The 21,280-nt window shown below is 47.0% G+C and overlaps 1 protein-coding gene across 2 annotated transcripts in view; it reads right to left on the bottom strand.

Moving 5' to 3' along the window:
- Nucleotides 1-16,079, bottom strand: part of LOC117515209 (GRAM domain-containing protein 2A) — a 143,099-nt gene extending 127,020 nt beyond the window's left edge. The window contains exon 1 of one of the 2 annotated variants that reach the window (XM_034175684.1): nt 16,048-16,079. The gene's annotated coding sequence lies outside the window, so the exon portion shown is untranslated. Of the gene's footprint in view, nt 1-8,166; nt 8,186-16,047 lie in introns of those variants that run through there. The other variant, XM_034175685.1, reaches the window with a different exon arrangement.
- Nucleotides 16,080-21,280: the final 5,201 nt, after the last annotated feature.

Raw genomic sequence — 21,280 nt, 5'->3', positions numbered from 1 at the left:
TCACCTGAGTATTTCTTCTGTTTTTCTTGTTGTTTAATGCTGACAAATTATACAGTATTTGTCTTTCTGATGCTTGATTCTGTTTTTTTTCTTTTTTCCCTGTTTGAGGTGCGGCTCCATCCAGAGATGGGTGTGGTATCTGTTACAGAAACTGAAATTACCGGCATGGCATGCCGCTGCGTTCCGGCTGTAGAGACCATCAAAAGCAACGGAACCAAAAAAAAAAAAATTATTATTATACTGTCTGTGATGCTAAGCACGCTCTGATTGGCTGATTACTGGTATGAAATTTTCCCATACAGTGGGGTAAAAAGTATTTAGTCAAATCAAATCAAATCAATTTTATTTATATAGCACCAAATCACAACAAACAGTTGCCCCAAGGCGCTTTATATTGTAAGGCAAAGCCATACAATAATTACAGAAAAACCCCAACGGTCAAAACGACCCCCTGTGAGCAAGCACTTGGCGACAGTGGGAAGGAAAAACTCCCATTTAACAGGAAGAAACCTCCAGCAGAACCAGGCTCAGGGAGGGGCAGTCTTCTGCTGGGACTGGTTGGGGCTGAGGGAGAGAATCAGGAAAAAGACATGCTGTGGAGGGGAGCAGAGATCAATCACTAATGATTAAATGCAGAGTGGTGCATACGGAGCAAAAAGAGAAAGAAACACTCAGTGCATCATGGGAACCCCCCAGCAGTCTAAGTCTATAGCAGCATAACTAAGGGATGGTTCAGGGTCACCTGATCCAGCCCTAACTATAAGCTTTAGCAAAAAGGAAAGTTTTAAGCCTAATCTTAAAAGTAGAGAGGGTGTCTGTCTCCCTGATCTGAATTGGGAGCTGGTTCCACAGGAGAGGAGCCTGAAAGCTGAAGGCTCTGCCTCCCATTCTACTCTTAAAAACCCTAGGAACTACAAGTAAGCCTGCAGTCTGAGAGCGAAGCGCTCTATTGGGGTGATATGGTACTATGAGGTCCCTAAGATAAAATGGGACCTGATTATTCAAAACCTTATAAGTAAGAAGAAGAATTTTAAATTCTATTCTAGAATTAACAGGAAGCCAATGAAGAGAGGCCAATATGGGTGAAATATGCTCTCTCCTTCTAGTCCCTGTCAGTACTCTAGCTGCAGCATTTTGAATTAACCGAAGCTTTTCAGGGAACTTTTAGGACAACCTGATAATAATGAATTACAATAGTCCAGCCTGGAGGAAATAAATGCATGAATTAGTTTTTCAGCATCACTCTGAGACAAGACCTTTCTAATTTTAGAGATATTGCGTAAATGCAAAAAAGCAGTCCTACATATTTGTTTAATATGCGCTTTGAATTACATATCCTGATCAAAAATAACTCTAAGATTTCTCACAGTATTACTAGAGATCAGGGTAATGCCATCCAGAGTAAGGATCTGGTTAGACACCATGTTTCTAAGATTTGTGGGGCCAAGTACAATAACTTCAGTTTTATCTGAGTTTAAAAGCAGGAAATTAGAGGTCATCCATGTCTTTATGTCTGTAAGACAATCCTGCAGTTTAGCTAATTGGTGTGTGTCCTCTGTCTTCATGGATAGATAAAGCTGGGTATCATCTGCGTAACAATGAAAATTTAAGCTATGCTGTCTAATAATACTGCCTAAGGGAAGCATGTATAAAGTGAATAAAATTGGTCCTAGCACAGAACCTTGTGGAACTCCATAATTAACCTTAGTCTGTGAAGAAGATTCCCCATTTACATGAACAAATTATAATCTATTAGATAAATATGATTCAAACCACCGCAGCGCAGTGCCTTTAATACCTATGGCATGCTCTAATCTCTGTAATAAATTTTTATGGTCAACAGTATCAAAAGCAGCACTGAGGTCTAACAGAACAAGCACAGAGATGAGTCCACTGTCCGAGGCCATAAGAAGATCATTTGTAACCTTCACTAATGCTGTTTCTGTACTATGATGAATTCTAAAACCTGACTGAAACTCTTCAAATAGACCATTCCTCTGCAGATGATCAGTTAGCTGTTTTACAACTACCCTTTCAAGAATTTTTGAGAGAAAAGGAAGGTTGGAGATTGGCCTATAATTAGCTAAGATAGCTGGGTCAAGTGATGGCTTTTTAAGTAATGGTTTAATTACTGCCACCTTAAAAGCCTGTGGTACATAGCCAACTAATAAAGATAGATTGATCATATTTAAGACCGAAGCATTAATTAATGGTAGGGCTTCCTTGAGCAGCCTGGTAGGAATGGGGTCTAATAGACATGTTGATGGTTTGGAGGAAGTAACTAATGAAAATAACTCAGACAGAACAATCTGAGAGAAAGAGTCTAACCAAATACCGGCATCACTGAAAGCAGCCAAAGAGAACGATATGTCTTTGGGATGGTTATGAGTAATTTTTTCTCTAATAGTTAAAATTTTATTAGCAAAGAAAGTCATGAAGTCATTACTAGTTAAAGGAATACTCGACTCAATAGAGCTCTGACTCTTTGTCAGCCTGGCTACAGTGCTGAAAAGAAACCTGGGGTTGTTCTTATTTTCTTCAATTAGTGATGAGTAGTAAGATGTCCTAGCTTTACGGAAGGCTTTTTTATAGAGCAACAGACTCTTTTTCCAGGCTAAGCGAAGATCTTCTAAATTACTGAGATGCCATTTCCTCTCCAACTTACAGGTTAGCTGCTTTAAGCTGCGAGTTTGTGAGTTATACCACGGAGTCAGGCACTTCTGATTTAAGGCTTTCTTTTTCAGAGGATCTACAGCATCCAAAGCTGTCCTCAAAGAGGATATAAAACTATTGACGAGATAATCTATCTCACTCACAGAGTTTAGGTAGCTACTCTGCCCTGTGTTGGTATATGGCATTGGAGAACATAAAGAAGGAATCATATCCTTAAACCTAGTTACAGCACTTTCTGAAAGACTTCTACTGTAATGAAACTTATTCCCCACTGCTGGGTAGTCCATCAGAGTAAATGTAAATGTTATTAAGAAATGATCAGACAGAAAGGGGTTTTCAGGGAATACTGTTAAGTCTTCAATTTCCATACCATAAGTCAGAACAAGATCTAAGATATGATTAAAGTGGTGGGTGGACTCATTTACTTTTTGAGCAAAGCCAATAGAGTCTAATAATAGATTAAATGCAGTGTTGAGGCATCTGTGTGGATGTTAAAATTGCCCACTATAATTATCTTATCTGAGCTAAACACTAAGTCAGACCCAGGGACAGTCAGTCCCTGATTGCGCAAGTTCCCCTACTTAGAAAGATGAGAGCGGTCTGTAATTTTCATCATAGGTACACTTCAACTATAAGAGACAAAATGAGAAAAAAATTCCAGGAAATCACATTGTAGGATTTTTAAAGAATTTATTTGTAAATTATGGTGGAAAATAAGTATTTGGTCAATAACAAAAGTTTAACTCAGTACTTTGTAACATAATCTTTGTTGGCAATGACAGACTTCAGACAACTTTATTGATCCCAAAAAAGGGCAATTACGTTTACACTCCAATTACCTCAGACAAACAGCAATTAATCCACAATTATTACTTGTTTACCGTAATAATGGCACACTTCATTATTAAAGACAACACATATACATTTGACATTGTTTATGTGCACTAAACATGAAGCAGTCCGTCATCTGAATTGAGGTAACGTGGGTGAAGGCCGCTGCAACTGGAGTCTCGCCACCGCTAGCTTGGGGGGAACGGAGACCTGCCACAGCTAAAAACCGCGCAGCACCTGGAGGGGAAAGGGGTGGCGTGAGCGGTGGCCGGGATGGGGTGTGTGATGGTGGGGCAGGAAGGGAGGTAAAGGGAAAAATGGAACATCAAATGGAGGTCAAACGTTTCCTGTAAGTCTTCACCAGCTTTGCACACACTGTAGCTGGTATTTTGGTCCATTCCTCCATGCAGATCTCCTCTAGAGCAGTGATGTTTTGGGGCTGTCGCTGGGCAACACGGACTTTCAACTCCCTCAACAAATTCTGTATGGGGTTGAGGTCTGGAGACTGGCTTGGCCACTCCAGGACCTTGGGATGCTTTTCACGGAGCCACTCCTTCATTGTCCGAGCGGTGTGTTTGGGATCATTGTCATGCTGGAAGACCCAGCCACATTGCATCTTCAATGCTCTCACTGATTGAAGGAGGTTTTGGCTTAAAATCTCATGATACATGGCCACGTTCATTCTTCCCTTAACACAGATCAGTCGTCCTGTCCCCTTTGCAGAAAAACAGCCCCAAAGCATGAAGTTTCCACCCCCATGCTTCACAGTAGATATGGTGTTCTTGGGATGCAACTCAGCATTCTTCTTCCTCCAAACATGACGAGTTGAGTTTTTACCAAAATGTTCTAGTTTGGTTTCATCTGATCACATGATATTCTCCAAATCCTCTTCTGGATCATCCATATGCTCTCTGGCAAACTTCAGATGGGCCTGGACATGTACTGTCTTAAGCAGGGGGACACGCCTGGCACTGCAGGATTTGAGTCCCTCTCTGCGTAGTGTGTAGCCTTTGTTACTTTGGTCCCAGCTCTCTGCAGGTCATTCATCAGGTCCCTCCGTGTAGTTCTGGGATTTTTGTTCACCGTTCTCATGATCATTTTGACTCCACAGGATGGCATCTTGCGTGGAGCCCCAGATCGAGGGAGATTATCAATGGTCTTGTATGTCTTCCATTTTCTTACAATTGCTCCCACAGTTGATTTATTGACACTAACCTGCTTGACTATTGTAGATTCACTCTTCCCAGCCTGGTGCACATCTACAATGTTCTTCCTGGTGTCCTTCGACAGCTCTTTGGTCTTGGCCATGGTTGAGTTTGGACTCTGACTGTTTGAGGTTGTGGACAGGTGTCTTTTATACAGATAACAAGTTCAAACAGGTGCCATTAATACAGGTAACAGGTGGAGGACAGAAGAGCTTCTTAAAGAAGAAGTTACAGGTCTGTGAGAGCCAGAAATCTTGTTTGTGGGTGACCAAATACTTACTTTCCACCAAAATTTCCAAATAAATTCTTTAAAAATCCTACAATGTGATTTCCTGGATTTTTTTCTCATTTTGTCTCTTATAGTTGAAGTGTACCTATGATGAAAATTACAGACCTCTCTCATCTTTCTAAGTAGGAGAACTTGCACAATCACGGGCTGACTAAATACTTTTTGGCCCCACTTATCAGACCGGTTTCCATGACAATCGATCCACAACACATATTTCTTTACAAACCAGGAAGCAAAAAATGCGATTAGAAAAAGCAAGTTGGACATGAACCTACTCCATAAATATCTAAACAGCATCTGAAAAAACACACAGATTGAAGTTTACCAGCTAACGACGGGACCACCTGTTATCAGGTTCTTCATGGAGGTGAAGAAAGCGAACAAGCTCAACACCGTCAGCAGCATATTCGGGCTGTAATGCTGTACGTTTGCGTGTTTATATGTGTACCAGCCACAGAAGAACACCTCGCCCTGATGTTTCCCTGTGCAGACCTCTTGCTCGGCTAATAATTCTTTATGATTTTCTTGCATTGACTTTGAGAACTGATTTGGGGTAAGTTTGGGGTACTGAATCCGAATCTGAGCTCAGATTTCATCAATCATATCACGTTTCTTTGCAGTCTGCATGTTGCATACAGTTGCAGTTATCCAGCTTCTTAAAAAGAAGACCTGAAAGTTCAGCTACAAATTGCCACAAGGTACATCTGAGATGCAAGTCTAGATCTTATCTCTTCTGGTGAAAGAAAATCCTTCTCTGCTCAACTCCACTGTGAAGCTCAGAGTGCTGATATAAAATGTAAAACCTGCACTGTGCACAATGTCTCCAGTCACAGCCACAGAAGTCTGTAACTTCTTCTGGGTTGTCTGGGTGGCTTTCCTCACTCTTCTTCAGTTTTTGAGAACTGTCTGCTCCACACAGATTTACCACAGAGTGTCACACTGTTTGTATTTCGTCATAACTGATGGAAATAAAGTTTGAGACATGTTCAGTGGCAGCTTCACCATCAGAGCCTCGACCACAACGACCACAACAGACTCCGAGCTGTCAGTGACGTTAAAGGGGCCAACACATGGTGTGAAGAACAGGGGGATGTAAACTTATGATCAGGGTAATTTGGGTCGTTTCTGTTGTCATTAAGATTTAAAAAGAGGAAACAGTTATTTGACAATAAATGGCTTCACACAACCACTAACCATGAGGGAAAAACAAAAAGGATTTGTTATCATTCAGATTCTCTGAAAAATGACCCCCCCAAAAAAATCCAAAATTCTGCCAGTGTATGTAAACGTATGAGCACAACTATTAATTATCGATCAGTGGAGGTCACATGCTCACAGCTCAATTAAAAACCTTGACAGAGAAGATGAGTTCAGAGCAGCCCAGTCTGAGCATCATGAAATCATCATGAAATGGTGAGAGACTGAGTCAGTTCAAACACAAGATCAAGTTGATTAAACATAAAAGTGAATTGAGTTTTATTTTGGATTCACCATTTCATCGTTTTACATATGGATGACAGTTTAGTGGAGACTGACCCACGTGAACCCTGATCTTCTGCTTGACACAAGAAGGATGGAACACAGCCGTGTTAAAAGGCGACACCTCCACAGCTCCTGCTCCTCCTTCAGTGCATGCAGAGACACGCACTGTGACGTGCACACCGTACTCTGTGTGCATCACACCGATACACAACTATGCTGCATTGATAAGGCACAAGGACACATCTGGGGCTTCAATTCCATTTTTCCCTCTTTCTTTTTCCCACCATCTGCTGCAGCTTTGATTTATTAGTTATTTTATTTTTATCATGTGTTTATTCTCTGCTCTATTTTGCTTTGCCATTTTGTTTCTTTTCATACTTTGGCCATATCTCAGTTCCATTCTAATTTTGTTGTCAGTTTCTTTTCATTTTTATCACGAGTTTATCACTTGTTTATTTGGGTTCTTTCATTCGTAATATTATCTGTTGTGCTTTAATGTAGTTTTCTTTAATACTTATTAACTGATAGTTGCGTTTTAGTTCTCATGTTTGGTTCCTAGTAATTTATTATTCCGCCCTCACTGTCTGTTTGCTTCTTGTGCTGTTTTCCCTCATCCCAGTTGTTGGTGTTCACTCTCACATCCGTCTGATTATGTTCTCACTTCATCACTGCACCTGTCTCGTGTCTTTGTCTCTCACCTTTATGCTGTCTGCTTTGTGTTTTCTTTCACTCACTCTCTTGGCACCTGTTCACGTATCTCTGTCTTTTCATCACTCCACCTTGTGTTGTCCTCCTTATTGTTGTGTGGGCCGCTGAAGAGGAGGTACTGCTGGCCCACCACCACCAGATGGCGCCCTGCTTGGAGTGCGGGCTTCAAGCACGAGAGGGCGTCGGAACCACTGGAGTGACAGCTGTCACAGGAGGTGGAGGTTTTCCCTCCTGGAGGATTCAAACACCGGAGGATTGCTGGGTGTGTATTCACACACCCACCACTAACTGTTTCTGTTTCTGCCAGCAGTACCGGGTCTGACTGCTGAAGACAGCGGCCACCTGGGGCGCAGGGCTTGGCGGCTCCGGTGTTCTTCAGATCCGTTGGTGGTGGAAGCTGTGTGGGATCCGGCTCTTCTCTCGCCAGACGTCTTCTATCTTTGAGCCTGCCCACATGTCACCTTGTGTATAATTGACAATCCACAGTATTGTTATTGTCTGTAATTCATTGTGCGATTCACAACATTAAATTGTTACTTTTTGGCTTATCCATTGTCCGTTCATTAACGCCCCCTGTTGTGGGTCCGTGTCACGACACCTTCCCAACACTTATCTTGCACCATGTATCATCTTGGATTCACCTAGCCACACCCCTTTGTAGAAACGTCTCCCCACATGTGCAGCTTGTTTTCCAATCGCTTCCTGTTCTATTTAAGTCCTTTGTGTTCACCTCCTCACTTCACCATCTTCGTCCCAGCTCTGTTTTTGCTTTGCCTGATTGCCAGCCTGTGTTTGACCCTGCTTATTTTTTGGACCGAGCCTTTGTCTCGCCCTCTGATCGCTGTGACGCCGTGTCTGCAGTCGTGACAACATCTCTGTGCAATGCTTGGTCAGTTTAACTTACTCTAGAAATCTTCATTGTGCTTCATCTCACGAACCCCTCCCTCGAGGTGTTTATATGCTGATGACATTCATCACTTCTTTAATTTCCAGCTTGACCTTCATCACCTTGTCACACAGACTTCTGACACTCACCATTTCTACCTTCACCCACACGATGACAGACCTGATTGAACCCGCCTGTGATGATCCTGGCAGGAACTTCCTTCCATTTGGTCTCTCAAATGAACAGAATGTCGACCTTTCTCCTCGCCATAACTTCAGCTGGCTCTCTCCCTTTACTGCCCACATGTAACATGGTGACTTTTAGTTCCACACATCTCTTGCTGCCTCTGGACATGCTCTCAGCCTCTTCCTCACCCAACATTAGAACCATTTCCATCGGCACCCTGCCAGACAACGGTACTGGTGGCAGCTGTTAACCTGAGCTGGTGCAAAAATTGGATTTGTGATCTGCATGTTTAGTTTGGCTCTATTGTTGGATCTGGGCTTGGGACTGGTACTATGAATGCACCGGCCTGTGCACCCAACGCAGCTGACTTCACACATAATGGCCCAGAACATGACACCAAAGCAACCCAAGAGCTTCTAAAGGCAGTTGGTTCAGCTGGTTCTTCAGCGGACATGCCACTCAGCTGACCTCAGCCCACGAGGAGCCACGTTCTTCACTCACTGAAGACAGACGTCAAAGCAGGAAGACCTACGGACAACATGCCACAGATGTGGTTGCTGTTTGTCTCTCAGATGTTCCCAGTTGCTCGGGGACACCATGGCAGATCCAGTACAGATCCACATTGAGATCTTCATGCTGGCTACAGATCCAGCTGTGTCTGCAGAAACACACACAGTTCCTGGTCTTCCCAGTAAGCCTCCCAGTGAAGCAGTGATCAGGACCCCTTCTGCTTCTCCTGAGATCGGACGGGGTCACGACCGAGAAGGATGTGCTGTGACTGGATGGAGCGCTCGTTACGCTGTTACAACTCACAGACCTGCAGGATCTGTGTGTGTGCGCCAGAACATTCAGCTCCCTTGTTGCCTTGGAAACAGCATATGTGTGTTTCTGACATTCACTCCTCATTGGCTCTTGTTGTTTTTTTTTTTTTCAGAAAGTTTCACTGATGTGACTTGAATTTGGACTTTGAGAAAAAAAAAAGGTTGAGAGCAGCTGAAGGATGTGTGTGAAACGTGACAGCGGCAGAATCCTTCTCCTGGAAGAACGCAATGCGGTGGCAGAGTCCGGCCCACTGTGGCGTTTTACAACCTACAGGAGCTACATAAGCTACGACACACTGCAGAAAACTGCTTTGGATGCCAACAGCTCCACCAGCAAACGGAAAAACACAAATGGCACAGCCACCTGATGTGTGCGCGGCTAATTTTACCTCAACCATTATGCAGTAACAACACAAAAGGGTTGTTACCGGGGTCTCCTCCCACATGGGCGTGCCTGGAACACCTCCCTAGGGAGGTGCCCAGGGGGCATCCTTACCAGATACCTGAACCACCTCAGCTACCTCCTGTCAATGCGAAGGAGCAGTGGCTTTACTCCGAGCCCCCCATGGATGACCGGGCTTCTCACCCTATTAAGGGAGACACCATCTGCCCTCCTAAGGAAGCCCATTTTGGTTGCTTGTACCCACAATCTAGTTCTTTCAGTCATGACCCAACCCTCACAACCATAGGTGATAGTAGGAACAAAGACTGACAACAATCCATCGGTTTCCTGCTGAGAACCATGGCCTCAGATTTACGGGTGCTGATCCTCATCCCACCCGCTTCACACTCAGCTGTGAACTGATCCAGTGAGTGTTGGAGGTCACAGGCCGATGAAGCCAACAGGACCACATCATCTGCAAAAAGCAGTGATGAGACCCTGAGCCCACCACACTGGAAACCCTCCTCCCCTCGACTATGCCTCGATATCCTGTCCATGAATATCACAAACAGGATTGATGACAAGGTGCAGCCTTGGCGGAGGCCAACCGCCACCGGAAACGAGTCCGACTTACTGCCAAGCACCCGAACACAGCTCTCACTTTGTGAGTACAGAGATTGGATGGCCCTGAGAAGGGACCCCCTCACTTCATACTCCCACAGCACCTCCCACAGTATCTCCTGGGGTACCCGATCATATGCCTTCTCCAAGTCCACAAAACACATGTAGACTGGATGGGCAAACTCCCTGGCCCCCTCCAGGATCCTTGTGAGAGTGAAGAGCTGGTCTATTATTCCACGACCAGGACGGAACCTGCATTGTTCCTCTTCAATCACAGGTTCGACTATCCGCTGAACCCTCCTTTCCAGCACCCTGGAGTAGACTTTACCAGGGAGTTTGATGTGTTTGTTAGTGTGATGCCCCTGTAGTTGGCACAAACTGTCTGGTAGAAATGTAGTTCTTGTTGTTTTTTCTTCATCAGTGGGTCAACAGAAAACCTCACGTGAAATGTAAAACAAAAATCAAATGAGAGATTTTTTCATTCATTTTCATTCTAGCCACCACAAAGTTCTCGGTTCAAATTCCCGTCAGACAGTTAAAATCACTCAGGGACTTGGGCAAGGTCCTTAAACCCCAAGTTGCTCACAGTTACATGGCAGCACTCTGACATCAATGTGTGAATGAGGGAATGTGAGGCATCACTGTAAAGCTCTCTGAACACAAAAACAGCAACAGAAATGCAGTCTATTAAAAATATTAAACCCTTTTCAATCAAGTCAAAAACATCAACTCCAAAAGGGGCTTACTGTCCTGAATGGGAACAAAGGTCCAAGTCTTTAGGGTCCTAGTGCTGCCTCCTTCCTATATGATTGTGAGACTTGGACGCTGACCAGTGACCTGGATGTCTTTGGTACTAGGTCTCTTTGGAGGATCCTTGGGGCCGGCTGCAGTGACGTTGTATCAAATGAGTGGTGACGAAGAGAGATGACGAGGATCAGCTACAACATTTTGTTGCCTGTTTCTCTGGTCATAATCCAGTGAGTGTGGAGTGTGCAGTAAAACCGGCAGCTGTGACAAAACAGCAGCTTCACGACACTTTAAGTTCCAAAATCCAACAGACTCTGAAGAAGTTAAGAGTTTCGGGGTGAAGTGTGTCGTCTCCTCGAAATCAGAGCCGCTGCTTTCTAAGAAAAACACAGAAGCTTCATTATTGGACAGAACCTCAGTTGTTTCCATCACTCTGTCTCTGTCTGTCTCTCTGTCTGTCTGTCTCTCTGCCTCACTCTGTCTCAGTCTGTCTCTGTCTGTCTCACTCTGTCTCAGTTTTGCTCTTAACTATGTCACACACAGAGAAACGCCAAGTGGGACGTTTTCTGGAAATGCACCTGTCTCCTTGCTTCGGGAGAGGAATAAAAAACATCAGAAACCACTAATTATGAGCACACGTGCGCAGAGAGACAAACAATCATGAGGACTTTGATGTTGTGTTGCTAAATGGGACGTTAAAAAACATGAGACACGTCCTTTATAGAGGCTGGATTATATCAACAGACCTGAACATGAGACACAAAGAACAGAGACAGGTCACAGGACAGTGTGGACAGAACCGGCGTCTGAGCCAAGACACACAAACACACTGTGGCTGCCAAGACACCAACCCCCCCCCAACTCCCTTGCCCCCCTTCTCTTCTAACTCCGACTCCCCTCCTGCTCCTTGTTTCCATGGAGCTACAGGTTTCCTTCTCAAAGGACTCTCAGAGTGTTGATTAAATCAGGCGGCACCTCAGGGAAACAGCAGCCGTTACTTCAGGAGACGATTCAAAGGTCGCAGCTCACTGAACGTTTAGCAGAGACGATTTAAAGGTCACAGCTCACTGAACGTTTAGAGGAGACGATTCAAAGGTCCCGGCTCACTGAACGTTTAACGGAGACGATTTAAAGGTCACAGCTCACTGAACGTTTAGAGGAGACGATTCAAAGGTCGCAGCTCACTGAAAGTTTAGAGGAGAGGATTCAAAGGTCGCAGCTCACTGAACGTTTAGCGGAGACGATTCAAAGGTCGCAGCTCACTGAACGTTTAGAGGAGACGATTCAAAGGTCGCAGCTCACTGAACGTTTAGCGGAGACGATTCAAAGGTCGCAGCTCACTGAACGTTTAGAGGAGACGATTCAAAGGTCGCAGCTCACTGAACGTTTAGAGGAGACGATTCACAGGTCGCAGCTCACTGAACGTTTAGCGGAGACGATTCAAAGGTCGCAGCTCACTGAACGTTTAGAGGAGACGATTCAAAGGTCGCAGCTCACTGAACGTTTAGCGGAGACGATTCAAAGGTCGCAGCTCACTGAACGTTTAGAGGAGACGATTCAAAGGTCGCAGCTCACTGAACGTTTAGCGGAGACGATTCAAAGGTCGCAGCTCACTGAACGTTTAGCGGAGACGATTCAAAGGTCGCAGCTCACTGAACGTTTAGAGGAGACGATTCAAAGGTCGCAGCTCACTGAACGTTTAGCGGAGACGATTCAAAGGTCGCAGCTCACTGAACGTTTAGAGGAGACGATTCACAGGTCGCAGCTCACTGAACGTTTAGCGGAGACGATTCAAAGGTCGCAGCTCACTGAACGTTTAGAGGAGACGATTCAAAGGTCGCAGCTCACTGAACGTTTAGAGGAGACGATTCAAAGGTCGCAGCTCACTGAACGTTTAGAGGAGACGATTCACAGGTCGCAGCTCACTGAACGTTTAGCGGAGACGATTCAAAGGTCGCAGCTCACTGAACGTTTAGCAGAGACGATTCAAAGGTCGCAGCTCACTGAACGTTTAGAGGAGACGATTCAAAGGTCGCAGCTCACTGAACGTTTAGAGGAGACGATTCAAAGGTCGCGGCTCACTGAACGTTTAGCGGAGACGATTCAAAGGTCGCGGCTCACTGAACGTTTAGAGGAGACGATTCAAAGGTCGCGGCTCACTGAAAGTTTAGAGGAGACGATTCAAAGGTCGCGGCTCACTGAACGTTTAGCGGAGACGATTCAAAGGTCGCGGCTCACTGAACGTTTAGCGGAGACGATTCAAAGGTCGCGGCTCACTGAACGTTTAGCGGAGACGATTCAAAGGTCGCGGCTCACTGAACGTTTAGAGGAGACGATTCAAAGGTCGCGGCTCACTGAACGTTTAGAGGAGACGATTCAAAGGTCGCGGCTCACTGAACGTTTAGAGGAGACGATTCAAAGGTCGCGGCTCACTGAACGTTTAGAGGAGACGATTCAAAGGTCGCGGCTCACTGAACGTTTAGCGGAGACGATTCAAAGGTCGCGGCTCACTGAACTTTTAGCGGAGACGATTCAAAGGTCGCGGCTCACTGAACGTTTAGAGGAGACGATTCAAAGGTCGCGGCTCACTGAGCGTTTAGAGGAGACGATTCAAAGGTCGCGGCTCACTGAACGTTTAGCGGAGACGATTCAAAGGTCGCGGCTCACTGAACGTTTAGAGGAGACGATTCAAAGGTCGCAGCTCACTGAACGTTTAGAGGAGACGATTCAAAGGTCGCAGCTCACTGAACATTTAGCGGAGACAATTCAAAGTCACTGTCTCAAGTGCACTCCTCAAAGGTGACCTATACTGGGGGGGGGGGGCAGGTCCAAAGTCCACCCCAGCAGGCAGTAATCAGGATTAGTAAGGATGACCAGTGTTCCAGTGTTTGTTCTCAGCTGCAGACCTTTTCTGCTGTTAAAATGTAATCACCAAGTATCTCCAAGTGAGACTTGAAGGTCTGCAGGTCCAGATATGACTGAAGAACATGATAGTGACCAGAGCAGAGAATGATGGACCTCCTTCTGGAGATGAGGGGTGGAGTTCATCAGCAAGCAGTCGGTATGGAGCCCTGGATCCACCGGTCGGGTCACACCCGGCCGGAAGGAGCAACATGGCGGTGCTGTCACGGTATGGGCTCACCTCCACCAAGAACAGATAAAGGGGCGGGCAGGAGTGTCATATGGGCAGTGGGAGGGACGGAGCCTCAGCATGCTGCTTTCTGCCTGCAGGAACTGAAATCAATGAAGGAATGTACTTAAACTGTCAAACATGTCTCCTCCATCGTTAGGGAGGATTTTGAAGATCTGCATTTAATCTAAAAACATATACTGTTGATGTAAAACATCAACCAGGGTAGATCACAGAATGTCTTTTGTTTGTTTCTCACAATAAGACTGTCTGTACCTCAGCAGCATCCTATCCAGCAACATTTATGTAAATCGTAAGAAAATATTCTCCTCTGCAAACCACAATCCATTTACACGTCCTCTGCACATGCACATCCACCTACAGCAGAAGAACATGAGCATGCTGAGAGCTTTGACAGGAACCAACACTCCAGTGAGACCAGTGATGCTGCTGGAAGGTTCTGGGGTCCAAACCTTCTTGGGACTGTGAACAACAGTCCGAATGTTGTCGCTGAGTTTCTGCATGTCAGTTTTTTTAACATGTGTCACTCATGTCTTTTGTTGATGACTCATTCCGTGTACGTGACCTGGCTGATCTGCAAACCCTGACGTCTCTCACACATGACCTTCTTTCCTCCTTTCCAGAACAATTTCATAAGGTGAAAAAAATCAACATTTCCCACTTGAGTACCAGAGGTCTAGAAACACCTGTTGGCTCAAACCCAACCTTCCAAGCTGCGTTATTACTGTATGATTCTGAGAAAGTGACCTAAGATGCCACCTGCATGTCTTTGAAGGATCTCTGGATACCACTGGAAGGACCTTGTATCAAATGAGCGGTTACTCAGAGAGACTGGGATGAGGAGGATCAGTTGCATTGTGAGGGAATGTCAGGGGCCTGTTTCTCTGGACATGATCCAAGATAAAGGTCCCTGAGTGTTGACGACCCCAGTAGCTGGAGAAGGTCAAGGACACGCCCGTGGTTCACCTGACTGCAGCAAATAGATGGTTATTGTAGAGCGGTGGGAATGGACTGGTTTTCTGCTATCCAGGACCCAAGGTGGTTCCACTGCATGCTCCCAGACTTGACTTGATTTGTTAACTCTGTGGCAAGTACATCAGCACCAAAAAACTCATACAGGTGTTCCTGGTTTTGTGGTCTGAGTGGACACTGACTCTAGCTTCATGCTGGCAGTTACAGAGTTACAGGGTCACATGGTTAAAGAGTTACAGGGTTAAAAAGGTACATAGTTACAGGGTTACAGAGTTTCAGGGTCACACGGTTACAGGGTTAAAAAGTTATAGAGTTACAGGGTTACAGAGTTAAAAAGTTAAAAAAGAGTTACAGAGTTACAGGATCACAGTTACAGGATTAAAAAGTTATAGAGTTAGAGGGATACAGAGTTTCATGGTTACAGATTTACAGGGTTACAGAGTTAAAAGGTTTTGGAGTTACAGGGTTACAGATTTACCGGGTTACAGAGTAACAGGGTAACATGGTTACAGGGTTAAAGAGTTACAGGGTTACAAAGTTACAGAGTTATAGGGTTATAGAGTTACAGGGTTACAGACTTACTGGGTTATTGGGTTACAGATTTACAGGGTCACATGGTTACAGGGTTAAAAAGTTACAGAGTTACATGCTTACAGGGTTACAGATTTACCTTTTTACATGGTTACAGAGATAGAGTTACAGGGTTACAGATTTACCGGGTTACATGGTGACAGAGTTACAGAGTTAAAAAGTTACAGATTTACAGGGTTACAGATTTACAGGGTTACAGATTTACTGGCTTACATGGTTACAGAGTCACATGGTTACAATGTTAAAAAAAATTACAGGGTTACAGAGTTACATGGTTACAGATTTACAGGGATACATGGTGACAGTTACAGAGTTAAAAAAGTTACAGATTTACAGATTTACCAGGTTACAGAGTTAAAAAGTTACAGAATTACAGGGTTACAGATGTACATGGTTACAAATTTACCAGGTTACATGGTTACAGAGTCACATGGTTATAGGGTTACAGAGTTACATGGTTACAGATTTACCGGGTTACATGGTTACAGAGTTAAAGAGCTACAGGGTTACATGGTTACAGATTTACCGGGATACATGGTGACAGAGTTACAAAGTAAAACATGTACAGAGTTACAGATTTACAGGGTTACAGATTTACCGGGTTACATGGTTACAGAGTTAAAAAGTTGCAGTGTTACATGGTTACAGGGTTAAAGAATTACATGGTTACAGAGTTACAGAGTTCCTCAGAGTGGGAACCTCATGGTGGCCCCGTGAGGCGCCTCCTGGTAATATTAGCTTTAAAAACAGCTCCTGCAGGCTGAATGTCAGTCTGTTTCTGGAGGACTGTGTGTCTGTCCTGCAGCCTGAGTCTGGCACCATCTGAATGAAGTGTTTTGTTTGTCGCACTGGCGGGTGCACGCACGCACGCACGCACGCACGCACGCACGCACGCACGCACGCACGCACGCACGCACACACGCACACACGCACACACACACACACACACACACACACACACACAGTGTCCCAGACTCCCAGCACGATGCACAACTTCCTCGGTCATAGACGTCTGTGCCTCCCACACAGACATTACAAATCTCCTGGTGGCTCCCCTCAGCTGTCTCCTTCTTGTAAGGAACTGATATGTCCAGAAAGATAGACCACACAGTACCACAGTATCAGAATTCAAATGTTCAAGTGTTCATGCGCAACTTGTCTCAAGAAAACTGGCTGTAAAAACAATGATTTGAATTTAAAAAATACTTATGTTGAACGTTTCACCTTTCATCTTCAGACTTACAGCAAAGAGCATCATCATCATTATCATCATGATCATTATTATTATTGTCATCATTATTATTATTATCATTATCATGCTCCCCCTCTAGCTGCCACCTTATCGCAGTGGGGGAGTTTGCTTACCCGGATGATCCTAGGAGCTATGTTGTCGGGGGCTTTGTGCTCCCTGTAGGGTCTCCCAAGGCAAACAGGTCCTAGGTGACGGGTCAGACTAAGGGCAGTTCAGAACCTCCATGACCAGTAAAAAATCAAGGACCGAGACGTCGCCCGGTATGGCGGAGCCGGGGCCCCTCCCTGGAGCCAGGCCTGGGGTTGGGGCTCGCGCGCGAGCGCCTGGTGGTCGGGCCTTAGCCCATGGGGCCTGGCCAGGCTCATCTTGAAAGAGCGACGTGGGCCCGCCCTCCTGTGGGTTCACCACCTGCAGAGGGGGCCATGGGGGTCGGGTGCAGAGAGGATTGGGTGGTGGTCGAGGGCGGGTGGCCCGGCGGCCCGGTCCATGCTCACAGCCCCTGGCTGTTGGGACGTGGAATGTCACCTCGCTGGGGGGGAAGAAGCCTGAGCTTGTGCGGGAGGTTGAGAGATGCCGACTAGAGACAGTCTGGCTCACCTCCACGCACAGCTTGGGCTCTGGTACCCAACTCCTGGAAGGGCCTGGACACTCTGGCATTGCCCACGGGGAGAGGCAGAGAGCTTGGGTCGCATTGCTTATTGCTCCCCAGTGTTGGAGTTCACTCCGGTGAACGAGAGGGTCGTGTCCCTACGCCTTCGGGTTGGGGACAGGTCTCTCACCATTGTCTCAGCCTATGGGCCAAGCGGCATTGCAGAGTACCCAACCTTCCTGGAGTCCCTGGGAGGGATACTAGATAGCGCTCTGACTGGGGACTCCATTGTTCTCCTGGGGGATTTCAATGCCCACGTGGGCGGCGACAGTAAGACCTGGAGGGCGGTGATCGGGAAGCACAGCCTCCCTGATCTGAAGCCGAGTGGTGTTCAGTTGTTGGACTTCTGTGCTAATCACAGTTTGTCCATCACGAACACCATGTTCGAGCACAAGGGTGTCCATAAGTACTCGTGGCACCAGGACACCGAGCCGGAGGTCGATGATCGACTTTGTAGTCGTATCATCTGACCTTCGGCCACGTGTCTCGGACATTCGAGTGAAGAGAGGGGCAGAGCTGTCGACCGATCACCACCTGGTGGTGAGTTGGATCCGCTGGGAGGGGAGGAAGCCGGTCAGACCAGGCAGGCCCAAACGTATCATGAGGGTCTGCTGGGAATGACTGGCGGAACCCTCTGTCAGCGAGGTCTTCAACTCCCACCTCCGGGAGAGCTTCTCCCAGATCCCGGGGGAGGTTGGAGACATGTTCTCCACCTCCATTGTCGATGCGGCCGCTCGTAGCTGTGGTCGCAAGGTCTCTGGTGCCTGTCGCGGCGGCAATCCCCGAACCCAGTGGTGGACACCGGAAGTAAGCGATGCCGTCAAGCTGAAGGAGTCCTACTTATATTTGTTGGTAGGTGGGACCCCAGAGGCAGCTGACAGGTACTGGCAGGCCAAACGTGCCGCAGGCCGTGCGGTCGCAGAGGCAAAAACTCGGGTCTGGGAGGAGTTCGGGGAGGCCATGGAGGATGACTATCGGTCGGCCTCGAAGAGATTCTGGCAAACTGTCCGACACCTCAGGAGGCGGAAGCAGCTCTCCACCAGCACTGTTTACGGTGCAGGTGGGGAGCTGTTGACCCTGACTGGGGATGTTGTCGGGCGGTGGAATGAGTACTTCGAGGAGCTCCTCAATCCCATCGTCACGTCTTCCGAAGAGGAAGCAGAGACTGGGGACTCAGAGGCGGACTCATCCATTACCCAGGCCGAAGTCACCAAGATGGTTAGAAAGCTCCTCGGTGGCAAGGCTCCTGGGGTGGATGAAATCCGTCCTGAGTACCTTAAGTCTCTGGATGTTGTGGGACTGTCTTGGCTGACATGCCTCTGCAACATCCCGTGGTGATCGGGGACAGTGCCTCTGGATTGGCAGACCGGGGTGGTGGTCCCTCTGTTTCAGAAGGGGGACCGGAGGGTGTGTTCCAACTATAGGGGGATCACACTCCTCAGCCTCCCCGGTAAGGTCTATTCCAGAGTACTGGCGAGGAGAATTCAACCGAAGGTCGAACCTCGGATTCAGGACCAGCTCTACACGCTCCATCGGGTGCTCGAGGGTTCATGGGAGTTCGCCCAACCAGTCCACATGTGTTTTTTGGATCTGGAGAACGCGTTCGACCGTGTCCCTCGGGGCACCCTGTGGGGAGTGCTCCGGGAGTACGGGGTCCTTTGCTAAGGGCTATCCGGTCCCTGTACGACCGGAGCAGGAGCTTGGTTCGCATTGCCGGTAGTAAGTCAAACCTGTTTCCAGTGCACGTTGGCCTCCGCCAGGGCTGCCCTTTGTCAGACCTCGCTGACAGAGGGTTCCGCCAGTCATTCCCAGCAGACCCTCACGATACGTTTGGGCCTGCCAGATCTGACCAGCTTCCTCCCCTCCCAGTGGATCCAACTCACCACCAGGTAGTGATTGGTCCACAGCTCTGCCCCTCTCTTCACTTGAGTGTCCGAGACACGTGGCCGAAGGTCAGATGATACGACTACAAAGTAGATCATCGACCTCCGGCTCAGGGTGTCCTGGGGCCACGTGCACTTATGGACACCCTTGTGCTCGAACATGGTATTCATGATGGACAAACTGTAACTAGCATAGAAGTCCAACAACTGAACACCACTTGGGTTCAGATCGGGGAGGCTGTGCTTCCCGATCACCCCCCTCCAGGTCTCACTGTCGCCGCCCACGTGGGCATTGAAATACCCCAGGAGAACAATGGAGTCCCCAGTCGGAGTGCTATCTAGTACCCCTCCCAGGGACACCAAGAAGGTCGGGTACTCTGCACTGCCGCTCAGCCCGTAGGCCGAGACAACAGTGAGAGACCTGTCCCCGACCCGAAGGTGTAGGGACGCGACCCCCTCGTTCACTGGAGTGAACTCCAACACATGGCGACTGAGCTGGGGAGCAATAAGCAATGCGACCCCAGCACTCCGCCTCTCCCATGTGGGCAACGCCAGAAAAATGAAGCGTCCAGCCCCTCTCCAGGAGTTGGGTACCAGAGCCCCAGGTGTGCATGGAGGTGAGCCCCACTATCTCTAGTCGGTATCTCTCAACCTCCCGCACAAGCTCAGGCTCCTTCCCGCCCCCAGCGAGGTGACATTCCACGTCCCAACAGCCAGGGGCTGTGGGCATGGACCAGGCCGCCGGGCCCACAGGAGGGCCCACGTCGCTCCTTCGGGCTGAGCCCGGCCGGGCCCCATGGACTAAGGCCCGACCACCAGGCGCTCGCGCGCGAGCCCCAACCCCAGGCCTGGCTCCAGGGTGGGGCCTCGACTCCACCATGCCGGGCGATGTCTCGGTCCTTGATTTTTTACTGGTCATGGAGGTATTAACATTATTATTATTATAATTATATTTATTATTAATAATCATCATCATTATTAACATTATTATTATCCCCATTATTATCTTTATTATTATAACGATCTCTGTCTCAAATACGTCTTTGTCTCAGTCCAATATGTCCCTGCCTCAAACACATCTCTGTCTCAGTCAAACATGTCTCTGTCAGCCAAACACATCTCTGTCAGTCAAACACATCTCTGTCTCAGTCAAACATGTCTCTGTCAGTCAAACACAACTCTGTCTCAGTCAAACATGTCTCTGTCAGTCAAACACATCTCTGTCAGTCAAACACATCTCTGTCTCAGTCAAACATGTCTCTGTCAGTCAAACACAACTCTGTCTCAGTCAAACATGTCTCTGTCAGTCAAACACATCTCTGTCTCAGTCAAACATGTCTCTGTCAGTCAAACACATCTCTGTCTCAGTCAAACACATCTCTGTCTCAGTCAAACACATCTCTGTCTCAGTCAAACATGTCTCTGTCAGTCAAACACATCTCTGTCTCAGTCAAACATGTCTCTGTCAGTCAAACACATCTCTGTCAATCAAACACATCTCTGTCTCAGTCAAACACATCTCTGTCTCAGTCAAACATGTCTCTGTCAGTCAAACACATCTCTGTCTCAGTCAAACACATCTCTGCCTCAGTCAAACACATCTCTGTCAATCAAACACATCTCTGCCTCAGTCAAACATATCTCTGTCTCAGTCAAACATCTCTCTGTCTCCGCCGAACATGTCTCTGTCAGTCAAACACATCTCTGTCTCAGTCAAACACATCTCTGTCTCAGTCAAACATGTCTCTGTCAGTCAAACACGTCTCTGTCACTCAAACACATCTCTGCCTCAGTCAAACACATCTCTGTCTCAGTCAGACATGTCTCTGTCAGTCAAACACATCTCTGCCTCAGTCAAACATATCTCTGTCTCAACCGAACACGTCTCTGTCTCACTCGAACACGTCTCTGTCTCCATCAAACATGTGTCTGTCCCAGACATGTCTGTCTC

Source organism: Thalassophryne amazonica, chromosome 8, assembly GCF_902500255.1.
Source record: "Thalassophryne amazonica chromosome 8, fThaAma1.1, whole genome shotgun sequence".
Classification (NCBI taxonomy): Eukaryota; Metazoa; Chordata; class Actinopteri; order Batrachoidiformes; family Batrachoididae; genus Thalassophryne; species Thalassophryne amazonica.
The sequence above is the reverse complement of the archived record's forward strand: the minus strand, read 5'-3'. Positions and strand labels throughout refer to the sequence as shown.